Here is a 15,652-nt window from a genome sequence, read left to right as displayed (position 1 = left end):
TTTGTAGTGCCAAGGCTGCCAGGCCACCCCATCAATATTATGGATACATCTTAATGTATAATTAAATGAATCCTGGTCCAATAGACTTCAAAGTGGGAATGGTTTGAGGGCCACCAGGTGGTCTGTTGGAAATCACGAGGGGGTTCTGAGCACCCCAAGAGGGAAGTGATTAGAAAACACACAAGGTCATTTCAGAAATGGGCAAAGCTGCCTGTATTTATTTGTATATGGGTGTGTGCATGTGTGTTCCTGTCCTCAAGGTGGTGTGTATTTAAATGTTCATATCCTGAACAATGGGCACCCTTTGTTGGGCTCTGTATATCTGCGAAAAAATCTCATTTGACAAATGGGGCTGAGAGTCAGTCGACACGACTGGTGTCACTCACGTATACTAATGGTCATTATGTTCAGAGCCCTGATGCACATCAAAATACATTAGACGTAATGTTTTCGTATATCTTTCCTAAGGTGTGTACTGCTCTTCCTGGAGACTTTTCAAGTGAGGTTCAGTTTTACAAGTGGAAAAGAAGATTTACCATTCAAGAGGGTGAGGAAAAGGGTGAGAGAGTGAAGGGGGTTTGAACGAATGGGAAACCACTCCTCTGATTTAGAGTGATATGAAAACATGGAATCACAATCACAGGATCTGCAGCCAAAGTTATATGATATGAGCCTAAAGCAAGCACTTTCTTGTTAAATCTATTCTAAGCCATGAATGGAAACCATTAGCGATAGGAGACCTTAGATGAATAAAATACAGCACATTCATATTCCTCCAGCCACTTTCTTGTCAAAACCCACACTCCCATCAGAAACACTCTATCAGGCTGCAAGAGCTCCAGAGAAAGTCGGAGCGAGAGGGAGCAGAATGTATTGCTCACTCACGGGTGGCTTTCTTGTCTCTTTGACGCGTCAAATATACCCCAGATAAATTATTCCTTTTACCACAAAAGAGAGCTATGGCAAATTGCTTCAATGGGTTTCCACTGAGGTAATTGTCAAGAATAAAGAGATTGACTTCTTTTCCATGAAATCATCAGCATGGTGGCACAGAGAAAGAAAGAAAGAAAGAAAGAAAGAAAGAAAGAAAGAAAGAAAGAAAGAAAGAAAGAAAGAAAGAAGGAAAGAAAGAAAGAAAGAAAGAAAGAAAGAAAGAAAGAAAGAAAGAAAGAAAGAAAGAAAGAAAGAAAGAAAGAAAGATTTTTTTTTCGTCAGGTTACCAAGTTCAATAGTCCTGTAAAGTTCACTGACTACTAACTTCAGAAGTGTGACTTGAATTCTCTCTCTTGTATAATGTGAACATTGACAAAGGAAAAAAAGACGTGTGTTGTTGAGTAGTAACAAGTAATTAGGAAGGAATGGGCGTCTCTCTCTCTCTCTCTCTCTAGGTGCTTGGGTTACAAATTAACAAAAAAAGTGTTTTAGTTCTAGATTTATTAAAAAGTAGACAAATATTTTACATAGCAAACCGAGCTCTACTTTGTGTTTGTACGGGTCTGTGCTTAGAGTAAAAATAATAGAGTTCTCTTCACTCATTATACAGTCTGAAGAGAACTATGTCAATTTCAATAGAGACAGAAATGACAGAAGTGTTTTAACAAGTACAAAACAGATGAATCTGGGTTCCAACTGAACAAGAACTGTGTTTGATGGAATAGAAAGTCTTGAAATATATTGGGAATTAACTAATTTTTTTTGGTCGATGATTATGAACTAAGCCAATAAACATAGTATAACCAATCATAAATTTATTGTTGCCAACAGCTGTTTAGGTTGAGCTGATTACCTAGCTAAATGGGTGATTTATAGTTCTGATAATACTGTTAGGATAGGCTTGCTGCAAAGGTCAGACTAAGTGGCCCTTTACTCCTTTTAGCCACTAGTCAACTGACCTGAAATACGCTTTATACGCTTTACTGATCCATAAAGGGAACTACTGCTGATACAAGAGAATTAAATGTCAATGAACATTCAACATTTAATAGAAGTTCTTCTTATTACTTTATATAAGAACAAACCAACTCCATTCCGAGAGGCCATCATTTAGAAAAAAAAAAGAAAAAGAAAAAGTGTATTCCTCAGGGTGAGATGTTAGCAGCTCAGTCAGCAAACCCCAGTTAAGTGTAGCACTGCTGCTGGCACATGAAACTAAACACCCCTAAAATGTGGAGCATGTGTAGGCATATTCTCTGGGAACCGTAGACAAACATAGACCATGAGAACCTGCCTGCGTGACCCTGGACGCCATAAACAAACTTCTCCATGGCTGTGACACACCAACATGATACCACTCATAAAAACCGTATTCGTCCGACTGCACCTGTGCCTATTCAGCACTCCCCTCTGTCCATGCCTGTGGGCACATATGCATGTGTGTATTTGGATATTGTATACTCCTTGTGTGCGCACTAGTCATTCAGTCAAACAGTCAGAGCAAGAATCAGTCAGACTTGAACACAGACAGACACATAACCTGTAATTTGTACACAGGTGAGCTCTCCTTTCCATTGCCTCTGGCTCAGTGCGTGGCTTTCAAAGCATGCAGTAACGTCATTTGTAATTTCATTAACTTTATCCCGCCTGGTAAAAATTCCACATCTTAGTGCATTGTGAAATACCGAAAATGCCATATCAACTGGAGGACTATTTAGCTTACAAAGCATAAAACCAGAAGCTTACCCCTGCAAGTGCTTCCATTTCTTTACACTCAAGCCAAAGTTGAAGGAATGTAGTCAATACATCATCCCAACATGTTCAAGACACACCAACCAAACTTAGCTGAACTTGCCGTGGGCAATTCGAGAAAAGCAAAGTGAAGATAATGTATGTCATGCAATGCTGGACCTTGTCAGCGTAAACAAAGTTACTCAACCTTTAATACCACAACTGTTCAAAGATCCAGCATCCAAATGGCAAAGCCGGGCTGTTGGAGTAAGGGCAAACAGGACCAGAGGCTACCAGTAGCACATGGCCAAGTCCACACATCTAACTGCCTGTGCGTGTACACACACACACATAGATGCACACGGGCAGAGGAGGGGAGCGCTGGCAGAGGCTGAATGTGTTCGCCCGCTCCAGGGGAGAAGGAAAGAAAGGGGGCAGAAGAGCTGAAACAAACGCATGCTGGCTTCTATTAGTCGAGCTGTGGAGCGGGATAGAGGGGTGAGGAAACGTATTCATTCCTTCTGCCCCCCCCATCCATTCCCATCCCTCCAACCCTCCCACCCCATTATCTCCATTCTGGAAAGGCGGTGGATGAAAGGGACAACCCCCCAGTGGCAGCACTTCTCCCTCCAAACTTACGCCGACGCATTCTGACGGCTGCTTAATTGTACGTGATACAGGCAGGGCCCTTTCTCTTTCAAATCTAAAACAGATTGCTTCTCCCTGGGGAGGGGATTATTGGACAAGAGAGATGACAAAGCAGGGACAGTGCAGCTCACTGGGGGGTGGTGGACGTAGGGGGGTAAGCTTGTGGATAATGTGTGTGTATGTACACGTTTTTCTATGTTTCTCTTTTGTACATGCGTGTGCCACAAGAAGATTATGTTTGTGTCCATGTGTTTCAAATGTGCACACGTGTGCGTGACAACCAAGAACATGTGCACAAGATCAAGCCTCTGATCACAACAAGATCACTGGATCTTTTCCCTCCACTTCAAACTCTTACTTTCCTCCCCTCTTTATCACATGTTCACACCTCCCTTTCTCTTATCTTGGCCTCTTCTTCTTTATCCCTCTTCCACTTCCCCCTCTCTGTTGTCTCTTTTGACCCAGCTTTCTCTTTCTCCCTCTTAAGTCCATGCTGCATCTATGTGCAGTGACATTTGAACAAAAGCTGCTCTGGACGTCACAGAAAAAGCCTGAACATCCTCTTTCTCTCACTCAGGCTTTATTCATCAATGTGCAGTTTTAGCCACTAACAGCAATCTCACATCTTCTCTCATGTCCACAATTACAAGAACCTGGTCAGGGGTCAGCTGCAAAACCTTTTCCTCACAAAACATAAACATATTTTTCCAACTAATCATCAGGCAGAGGCTCAAGACAAAAGGGGACGAATGCCAGAGTCAGACACATCAGGCATTCCTGCCAAGTGATGAGCTGGATGTGATGTTTGCATGCCCTGACCTTTACTGCTCAAATGAGAGGCTGAACAAACACATGGGGGTGCTATTGTGAGCTCCCAAATACCCCAAAATAGAACTATGAGGTGTGTGTTTGTGCTCATCCAGATGTGCCTGGCATATTTCCCTGTAGATCTGTCCTCACAAGTCAAGGACACTTCTCGTTTAAGGCCTGTAGGTGTGTGTGTGTGTATTGAAACTCCATGGCAATGTTTGATCAGTGAGGACAACAAAGGAACTGAAAGAAAGTGGCTGACTCATCTAAAGATAGCCTTTCAAGCTCCCACATAAATAAAAGCATGCCAAATGCTCACTGTTCAAATACTGGCCATTTGCAGTGATAGGACTGTGCAATCTACTCCAGTGCTACTATGCAATCAGGCTAGTACGACGAACACTATCATTAAGCTGAAGAGATAAACAAGTGCCGGAGGAGAGGATGGTTTAGGAAATCTTTTCTTAACATGCTCGCACACAAGAGAACACACACAAACTGTAGTTATAGAGTCACATATGTTCCATAAAGATGAGTCTTTGATCGCAAAGATGTTGAAAAATTCAGTAACAGAATTTATTAAATGAATCTTAAAAAAAAATCAGCCACTTTTACTGATTAGGAGCAAATTGATCAAATGTTCATGGCAGTTTGGATAATCCCTGACTTCCCATTTCTAGATCCAGTTTTTTTCCATTTCAACACAATCTCAACTCCTCTTTAGTTAACCACAAGTATCTTCCTATTGTTACAGGAGACTGGGAAGTCAGTTTACTGCAACTAAGACAACCCTATAATACGCCTCCATTTATGACGTCTGTCATTGTGGAGTCAAACTGAGAAGGTAAAATGCAGCATGATAACAGTCTGACTCAGCTGAGATACAATTATGGTGCTGATTTGGGGAGGAGATGGCAGAGTCATGTTAAAACTCCTCTAGCTGTTTTTTTATTTGGAGTTGATGAGAAAGAAAGAATGGAAACCTGCTGCTAAAATACCTGCTAAGGATTGCCTTCAATCTCCACTGCTCCCACATACTGGAATGCAGTAGTTGTGACAGGTATAACAGCTATTAGAACCAATATTTAGTGCCTTTTTTATTTCCTTTGATAATTAGTGTGTTATTCATGAATGCCTTAGACCTTGTTCATGAGTTGACACGTATGAAGTCATGCAAAGATGTCTGGGAAGTGTCTGATTCACTGCCGTGTGTGCACACGCACACAGACACACACACACACACACACTGCAGCTCCCATTTTGCACAAATCATAAAAACCACAGATACTACCTCTTCTTTTCCCTTACACTTCCCTTCCATCACTCACCATACTTAGAAGAACAAATTAATTAACTTATTGCTTGCACACACACACACACACACAAGATTCGAATGATGGCAGCGCCGCTACTGGAACAACGTTTGTCTTGGCAAGCGTCTACCCCCTAGAACCTAATTATTTGCAGCAGCTGCTCATGCTCTTGTTTGTAGCACAGTGAAGCTAAACTGTTTAAAGGATCTCCCTTCTCTTCTGAACTGGCAGTAAGCGCTGCATTTTAAAAATGCACTAAAGCTGCTTTGGCTCTGGGTAAGGAAATCAGAAATTCAATCTAAATGCTGCTGGGTGAAACTGAAGTGAAGGGTGGATTTATGGATCAGTCTCGTCAATACCCAGTTTGAAGTCAGGGTTCTCCATCTTTCCATCAGCCTATACACTCAGTAACACATTGACACTGCTTGAGTATTGAGATGTAAGCCAGTCTGTTATATGTTATGCTAATTATGACTGGTAAAAGCAGTCTGCTTTGAACAGGGCCACAGTACACTTAATTTCGGGAAAACTCAGGAGGATAAATTCTGTACTTTTTGTCACATTGACTCAACAAACTGAAGAACAGAGAGAAGTCACTCACTTGATTCTTAAAACAGAAAGATTTTTTACAGGTGAATTTAAATATTAAGAGAAGTAAAAAATATATTCAGCTACAGCGTTTAGATTATTAGAGCATTTAGATTCAAACTAATACAAAAAAAAGAAATCCGTAAGTCAAAACTTTACTAAATATCTTTTACAGTGGTTCAAACCGTGCCAGAATATCCTTAAAATAAAAAGACCTATCAACTTACCTTAACTGTTTCCCTGATCGATCTGCTTATGCAACTACCTTTTGTGTGAACATTTCCAGCAGCCTCTAAGCAGCAGTCATAACATCACAAATGCTTCAAGTAACAAGCAGGAAGTGTAGCTATGACTGGTTTACCAAGGTAAACACAAAGTCACACAACAGCAGCTTTCACCTATACAACCTCCTCTCGTCTAAGCCCGGCTGCTGTCCATGCAGTCTTTCACAGCTGCACAATCTCCATTTGCAAACACCTCATACACACACACGTACAGACACACACACAGTGCCTGGAGCAAGGTATAAATACTATACATCATATTCCCACTCCACTGGCAAGTTTCCCTTCTCACTTGACTTGAGCTAAATAGCTGAAGTGAGGTGTACATTCCCTGAGTCTCTGCCTCTCTGCCTAGCTCTGACAGTTTGTCCGGAAAGCGCTCTTCAGCAGCTCATCCATTTAGCGTATACTGACACCATCTGCCAGAAGTGCACTCTGAATAAGATTTATGAAAAAACTTATCTGGGCTGAAGTGAGGGAATGTTAAATGCCACACCGAGTTTTAGAAAGGTAGAAAAAGTATTTCTAGTGTAAGAACTGACAAAATTAACAAGAAAACTACTAATCTTTATTTAAGTTTTTGGATAAAATAAGAGGGTGATGCGTTCAAGATAAAGATATGCAAACTGAATAAAATACAAAATGATTTTTTTTAACCCTTTTCCATATTCCAATTTATAGGATTCCCCCAATCCCACAGGTTATTATACAGCCTTCCTTTTTAATGACAGCAAGCTTTTCCTAATCAGTCAGTGCCTATGCCTTTCTAAAATCCTGAATTCAGAAAACTACAAATTAACAGATGAGTGCTTATGGATTGGGGAAAAATGGCATTAATGGAATGTGCTGCCTTCTAATCCCTTGAGACGGAAGAATTTGCGATGGAGGGAATTCCTGTCATTCAGGGGGAAAACTATGAAGTCCTGCAAACACACGGAGCTGCTGTACGGGCAACACAGATTCACTGCAGAAACAGCACAGCTCACCACCACTATAAATCCCCACTTAAAGACTCCAACTCCTGACTGTAAGCTGCATCACAAATTTACTTCTAACTGAATAAACTAACAGGCACTGACACTGCAAAAGCAGTGGGGAAAAAAAAGGTATAAAAGACAAAAAAAAGAGTGAGAAAGTTGTGAAGTACCTGGAAGGCAGGAGAGCAGAGTGTTGGCCGAGTGAGAGGCAAGGCTAGGATTCCTCACTGAGTTTTCTCCTTGCAGTTCTTCACCGGGTCTCCCTCCGCTCATAGAGGGGTTTATGTCTTGGTGCTGGGATTTTGGGGTTGAAGAGCAGGGGGACCACACGGCTCCTGGAAGACAACCTCTCTCTTCTAATCCTCTCTCCAATGTGATGACACTCTCTAACCTCGACCATCTGTTGAAACACGTCCCAGAGCAGTCAGCACCGCACTGTGTCAAGAACCCCACTCCCCTGCCCAATCACAAACCGGCTGCTGGGTGGCTCCTTGCTGCCAGGAGGCAGGGACAAGGACACAGCTCAGCGCAGAGGGAGACACACACACAGTCACACACACACACACACACACACAGTCACACACACAGACAGACACACACACACACACAGGCTACGAGATGGAAGCAAGAAAACCCCCAGTCATCGTAACCTGAGAGGCAGAGCAGGAGGAAGGGACAGGGAGAGTGAGAGGAGTGGAAAGAGGAGGAATGGGAGGGGAGAGGGAGAGAGAGCAAGAGTAGAGAGACAGAGAGACAGAGAGAGAGAGAGAGAGAGAGAGAGAGAGAGAGAGAGAGAGAGAGAGAGGGCGAGAAAGACAGAAACACAGGGAGAGAGAGAGAGGGAGAGAGAGAGAGAGAGAGAGAGAGAGAGAGAGAGAGAGAGCTTGTTTAGGTGGCAAAAGCAGAGACAGCAAAGATAAAGATGGAGATGAACTATTCTCATGCTTAACATTACCTTTCTGGTAATGTTACTGAACAATTGCACAATCAACAATATGCACACAGGATCTCCTTAACCCTCTGTCCCTGACCCCTTTCCTCCCACTCCTCTCCCTGCAGCCACAGAGTATGTGGTCTAAAGAATCAAACTTAAGAAGCAATAAAATTTTGTATTGGCTTCGTGGTGGGAATGCTGTTGGCACTCAACTGTTACATCTGCAGGCACAGAAGCACAGGCAGGAGCCCTCACACCTTAGTGTGATAAATCCTTACAGTCCCACGGCTGCATTCCTGCCCTTCACCACCTATTGCCTTAAGTTAAAAGGGAGAACACAGGGGAACACATTAAATTACAAAGCTAAGGAAAGAGCACACTATAGGGAGCAAGTAAAGGAAAAGAGGTAAAGATAAGAAGGGGTATGGGTTTACAGCTGGATGGCAGCATATTGATAAAGCAAACATCTATCATTTACTATCAGCCTTTCAACATTAACATCATTACTGCAGCATTTCCTAAATGAATCAACCAGTTTTCAAACCATTCATGCAAAGCGCAAGGAACATGAGGTGAGAAAAGCTGTCACATTAATCATTTTTGTTGAACTACTGTCCTACTCACTGATCCATTAAGAAAGGATTACAAGACCCTGATGATATTCAGGAGCAACATCAAAGGCAAAACCTAATGAGTTAATGCCCATTTGATATCCGACAGCATCACAATGAGTTAATCAGAGGTGTGAAACACCAAAGAAAAGCTTCTAAGTGGTTCATTTACATTCTATAAGCAGCCTCAACACCTCTCCATCTGGCCTCTGTTTTAAGTTGTACTTTGATAAATTCCATTAAGTTGAAACAGGTTTACAGACAGTTATTAATGAAGACTGAGTGTCCTTTTCCAACTGACCCTTAATCAATGGTTACTTTTTCTGTCCATATAAACCTTTTTATGTCTTCTTTAAACCTCAGTTCTTTTCATACAGAGACAACTTTAAAACCATTTGTGGTATCCTGAAATTATTTATACATATTTAGGTAAAGTCTAATACATGTTACGATGGAATATTGTTCAGACATGCCATGCGTATCAGCTTCCCACTTTAGCAGAGAGATACTGTCACTTTTTTCAGTGGATGCTCCCAGTTACATTCCCCTCAGGTTTACATGAGGATATTGGATTAAACTAAACAAAGCCTATTTTCACCAGGGACACGTGAAACTTTCCCTAGCTTGGACTGATGTTTGGGGCAGTGGTGAGGGAGAGAAAGGCCTTAGGGGGAAAGAGCTCAAATTAGATTAACTAAATTCACAAAGACTGTCCCCAGCCCCTCCTGCATGGCTACACAAACCCCAACCCACACCTCCAACCCCAGCCCCCATTCTCACGGCCGAGAGGTTTCCAAAGGGCCTTCAGGCAGACCAGGGGCGACCAAATCCCTCTGCTCTTTACTGGATTAAAGATGGCTGCCCCACTGGGGCAGAGGGGCTGTTTTTTTCAGGAGATGAGCACATCTGTAAACATCATAAATCCATGCAGACAGAAAAGGTTATCAGGCCGAGTATCTGTGAAGAAAACATGCTATCCAACAAGGGCCCATGTAGAAACCAAACTTTTCAGAGGTAGAAATTGGTCCTCTACCTTATACCAACAGGCTGATGTGTGATGTATGACCACCCTTAATCTCCATTTTCCATTTTCACTTCCGCTGATGGACACAACAGCAACAAAAGCAAGGGTAGTGGGAGGTCTATAAAATGGCCTCATCTTATGAATGACTGAATGACCTGCGGGGGGGCCAGAGGTTCTGTGGTAACCCCCATTCCCTCTCCATCTTCCTATCCCTCATTTAACAAAGATTTTACCAACCTTATCACGGCAGCTATCTTACAGAGAAATCACCTTTAGGATGGCCAGTTTTAGACCTCTCTTATGGGCACTTCATGTGATGTCGTACTGTCTCCAAGATTTATTCTTTAACCAAGGCCAAGCCTCCTCAGATCTCAAACTCACTTCTCCCTTTTTGCTTCCAGCTTTCCTGCCTTCAGCTGGAGCTGCAGGTGCAGGCAGAGGCCAGTGTTGGGGGGCTACTCGGTTCACTAGCCCCATTCTCTATGGATGAATGAGATACATAGGGGTGTCATAGCTATGCTCCTGCCTCTGTGCTACTATAGAGCACTAGGGGGATATCTCTTTTGAGGACACGAAATACATTGACTACCAAATAATTAACTGCTAACTCAGGGAGTAGAGCTTATGGACACACTTGAGAGGACTAAACTGTTTTCTACCTGTACACACAGGTGAGAATGAGTTTATAAGACCAAGGCTATGTACTCTCTTTGCTTTACAGTTCCAACATACAACATTAGCTTTGGTCCTGCTGGTTCCCAGGATCTTGTACACTTCAGGGGGTTGAATCAGTGTTATCTCAAGTTCATGCCAAAGTGGCACAGCTGATAACTGGGATCCAGCAAGAAAGCAGGAAAATACATGTACAGGTGGTTGTAAAGGGACTAGAGGAGAAATGAAAGGCAAGAGAAGAGAGGACAGAGTGGAGACAGGAGTACAGTTGGGACAGAGGGGTGGCAACGTTTAAGGAAAAACAGAAGGAGACAGTCAGGAAAAGAGGAGGACGGACTTCTGTGGTTCAGTGACAGCTGAACACATGCAATGACACGCATGCGGATGGAGCCCTCCTCACACCACCCTCCTGCTGTGCTATGTATGTGCCCTTGTCCTACACATGTGACTTGACATGCATGAAAACTACACATGCATGTCAACATGCAATGGCGCCATCTGTGACAATATCCTGAATAAAGCCAATTAACAAATCCCTACAGTCACATAAAATAAAATGTGTATTTTGCCCAGAATTAAACGTCATGTTAACACTTTTACTGTGTAAGCATTAAAGTCAATTACTATAGGGTTACTTGTCCATAATTTGATTGAGCTACCCAAAATATGACAAGTTTTTTGGTAACTCAGCTACCAAAAAGATGTAAACTAGGGTTACTGCAGAAGTCAATATACTTTTTAAACTGCTTAACTGAGCCATTACCCTTATCTTAGTATTCACCATGACAGAGTAAGTTATGTGGATGTGAACATGGTTGTGTATGTGGGGGATTCAATTTACAGGTAATAAACCAAACACTGAATAACACATTATATGTGTGTGTGTGTGTGTGTGTGTGTGTGTGTGTGTGTGTGTGTGTGTGTATCGCTGAGTTTTTTTTTTTAAAACCAAAAAGATAGTTTATTGCAGCCAGTCATTGCTACAATAAACATCAAGACTGACACCTATTCTTGAAAACCCAGCTAAATGGCAGTGCTGCAGACAAAGGGAATACACTCACACATAATGAACTCATTAAGAGTAACCTGAGATCAAGTGTTAGGTGATGATGATAGGATTTAGAGGTCTGTTCATAATGACATCCACCAACAGACTTCAGTCAGATGCCAGATGTCCTATCACCTTTCTGGCAGATGTTTACATGGCGGTCAGCCGCAGCCACCAACCAACAGTTACACTGTGAAAGCCAGTTCCACTTAAAATTAAGGATAATAGTGTATTTTATTAGTGTAGCATTATTTAATCCTATGGCCTTTAACTGACAAAATGTCATTTGTTCAGTGCAGTTAGCACATTTATTATTTCCTCATAACTTGAAGCAGAAATGACTACCCTTCACTGAAAACAATTGTTTCCATAAGCCACGCTGTCTTTATGTCACAATCACACATGTTCTTCCAGCTTCGCCAAAGTACAGTTGACTTAATCCTTCTGCTGATCATTTTTGATCTGAAGTAAATTTTAAGTTTGATTTCCATACAAACTACCAAATGACAGGTTGTACCACTGGTAATAATAAACAGGTGCAAATAATTACCAACTGCCATATATCTAGTTCAGAAGGAATGTAGCCAACATTGGATAATTCTTGGCATGAGAAAAGGTAAGTGCATCCAGATTTCCAAATAACAACAATAAAGTGTCAGTGTAGACTATGATTACTTCGGTCTTACTTGCTGTACTAACAAACACAGAGACACCCTTACTCATCAAGCCTTTACACATCGTGTGGCAAAGAGGGGGCCCAATATCTTCTGATTCCATCAAATGTCCAAGTCCTTTTCACAATTATTTTAATGCTGTGTTCGCTTGAATACAGAAATAAGAGATTCAGTTGCTTTTCCAAACTTAAAATATGTGTTATGTTGTGAGAAATGATCAAATCAGTTATAGTTAATAGAATATGTCCTGTAGAAATCTGACAGACCACCCAGGGAGTCATCTTTAAGCAGGATTAGGGCCTTCCAAGATTTGCTTGGGAACAGATAGTGAAAGAAGCCAATCCTATCATTCCCCTGATCTGGTGAATCACAGGATGACGGAAATGATTTGGGATAGCCTTAAGGCTTAGTAAATGGGCAAATGGCTGGGAACCAGTGCTGTAAGCCATGAAGATATGAGAGATACAGCAGGGAGATACTGATCATTCTGACAGCTAAGACAATGGAGTCATGTAGTGACCAGGTTCCACAGGCAAAGCCCCAGGGACCCTGAAGACAGCAATACAACTGAAATCCACTTGTAGTGTTTTGGTTTGAATTTACAAAACATGTTGTGCCTTTTGTCAGTCTTGTCAGACAAGAGCAGTACATGTGAGAGAAAAATTACAAAGGGTATATCTTAATTATATTCTGCTCTTCAAAATTAAAGGAGACCATACTCAGAGGGTAATTTCACAACAACACTGGAAGAATGGGACAAGATCTGCAGACTGGTTAATGACAAGCTCTTCCACCTGGAGAGAATTCAGATGAAGATTGTGACTTTACTCTTCTGTACTCCAGCACCAAAGACTTCCCATCCTCTGGAATTGTCCCTGTGTCAACAGTTTGAAAAAGTGTCAACAGCTTCCTGGAGGCAGTTTTTGAGATGTCAGTCTATTCTAATTTTAAACTCATGTACCTTTGAAATGTAGAGGAGCTTCACTGTGCGAAGTGAGATAATTACTTTTTGGTGTTGGGGGAGCTTTTTTCACCTGGGCCCAAATGGCTTAAGAAAGACTTACCAACTATAAATGAATAGATTCACATAGTTTACATAATGGAGATAATTTCATTTATACTAAGAATTCAAATTGATATCTTTGATGGACATTCGTCACAATGGCTTAAACATGTGACAACTATAAGGCCTGGTTTTGTATAGCAGTGATATACTTACATTAAAGCTATATCTTCCAATTTAAAACAATTTTCTTTTTCTTCAAGTGCAGAGTTATTATGGGTTGATATAATTGTGCACATATGTGGATATTCACATGAGGGTGTGTGACCAGTGGGTGTGCATATGTATGTACATGTATATGTATGTATGTATGTATGTATGTATGTATGTATGTATATATATATATATATATATATATATATATATATATATATATATATATATATATATATATATATATATATATATATATATATATATATATGTGTGTATATATATATGTATATATATATATATATATATATATATATATATATATATATATATATATATATATATATACAGATTTTCTTGTTATGTTTTCTTATGTTATCTTCTGTTTATTAAACAGATGGTTGATGGATACTCTTGTTGTTTATTTTAATTTTAACCCTTTTTTCTTTCTGTTTTGTGTAAACTTTGCACATTTGTATTTTGTTTATCTGTGTTTTTTAAATGGAAACCTAACAAAAGGTAAATTTAAAAAAATCAGTTATAAAATCGAAATGACACTAATTTGCAGCTTTTGACTGCATTATGCTTTGTACAGTTGGCTTCTCCTATGGAGAGTACCCTTGATGCGTTTCATACTGAAGCAGCATACTGAAGTGGCACAAAAAATGGTAATTCTTTAATAAAAAATTAATTAAGACTTCTTGATGGACAGTTCTACAATAGAAAGATTTAAAACAAATATGACAGCTGTTCTTTTTTCACTTGGGCCAAAATACATTTGTTTAAGGAGTTAATCTTGTTCAGTATAAAACTTGATTAAACACTACCTGAATATGAACCCTTATTCTAGAACTGTCAATAAGCCAAGGATATATTTTTGTCTCGACAAAGAATGTGTTTTTACTTCCAAAAAGATTTATTTGTGATAAAGGGAAAAAGGCATTAGTAAAGCATATCATTGACCCCTCGAGCAGAGTTCCTCTGCAGCCACAAGTCAACAGTCTCCACACCACCAAACAATAATGCATTCAACAAATAATCATTTCCCTTCATACCCCCGACTCCGCAGACTCCACTCAGTCTCTTGGGTAGTAGAAAAATCTGCTCCAAAAGTGTTTGTTTACACTAATATTCTCTGCGAAAAACAGGCCAACTCTTTGTTAACTTTTAAAAATACTGACCTCCAAAAGACAATGAGAGAAAGCAGTAATTGTTGTATAAAGCCAGTGTCCAGCTCCTTCCTGTCTCTGAGGAGCTTTTGGAAGTCTCATCCTCACCGAGTGGTGCTCCGTTTCCGGAAGCCTGACTTACTAATCCTCTCAGGCGAGAAGGTGAAAGGAAGGAACAAGGAGAGAGGGGGACAGCGGTACGTGGGAAGGAAGGCCTATGTATCCTACAACGTTCGAAATGCCTGGTTGAAAATAATCCCATAAAGCATGCCGCCAGCGGCCTGTTGAGAGGGAGAATTAGGATTTGCGTGGGGCAGATAGGCCATTCAATTATCCCCTCAGAGGCCTTAACTCGCCCCAAGCCCCGATAAGGACAAAATTTTCATTTGTCAGCAAAATGTGGCAAGAACAAGGGAGATCAGGTGAGAGCATACATCGCATGTTGACATATAGTAGCTTAATGATATGTCACTACATAACAGCTCTGGTGAATGATCAGTTCTGCTCTCAATGGCCACCGCCAAACTAAAAGCAGTCAGTTAGTAAAATACCTAAAAATGAGGCACACAAACTTCACTGGAATGCTAATAGACATCCACAGCAGCACTGGTGTCCACATGGAAAACTTGGTGCGCGTGCTATGTTTAATTAGTATACAAACTATGTTTTCTGCGCCCAGTAAGATGAAAACACAGGGATGTGGCTGCGGCTTTTAACAGGGTGTTTGTCAGGTTCCTGGGCAAAGCGAAGCATTGCGGCTCTATGTGATTTGTGATTCGCACGCGGGTGGGAGGAGAGGCCTTTTAATCTACGCCCTTCACTCCGCTTCCTCTCTCTGGGAGAAAATCAGTAACATGAACGGCTCACCACTATACAACTGCACAACCACTGGGATGTTTATGACCCACTGAAGGGCCACACAGCATAAGAGATAATTTGTATGAGAATAGGTACAAGGGCAGGAACCTCCCCTTCCCTAAGCTCCCTCCTCATCTACTCTGCTCTTCATCCGTTGCAACT

General features: G+C 41.1%; 1 protein-coding gene across 5 annotated transcripts in view; it reads right to left on the bottom strand.

Annotated features, from left to right (window-relative positions):
• Positions 1-15,652, bottom strand: part of sulf1 (sulfatase 1) — a 77,399-nt gene that overhangs the window by 28,124 nt on the left and 33,623 nt on the right. For 2 of the 5 annotated variants that reach the window (XM_071485279.1, XM_071485280.1), the window contains exon 1: positions 7,455-7,597. The exons of 1 other annotated variant lie outside the window; for it this stretch is intronic. The gene's annotated coding sequence lies outside the window, so the exon portion shown is untranslated. Of the gene's footprint in view, positions 1-7,454; positions 7,724-15,652 lie in introns of those variants that run through there. 2 more of the 5 variants (XM_071485281.1, XM_071485277.1) reach the window with 2 other exon arrangements.

The sequence above is a fragment of the Trachinotus anak genome, unplaced genomic scaffold (assembly GCF_046630095.1).
Source record: "Trachinotus anak isolate AG129_WGS33_773 ecotype Australia unplaced genomic scaffold, CSIRO_AGI_Tana_v1 ptg000009l, whole genome shotgun sequence".
Taxonomy (NCBI): domain Eukaryota; kingdom Metazoa; phylum Chordata; class Actinopteri; order Carangiformes; family Carangidae; genus Trachinotus; species Trachinotus anak.
The sequence above is the reverse complement of the archived record's forward strand: the minus strand, read 5'-3'. Positions and strand labels throughout refer to the sequence as shown.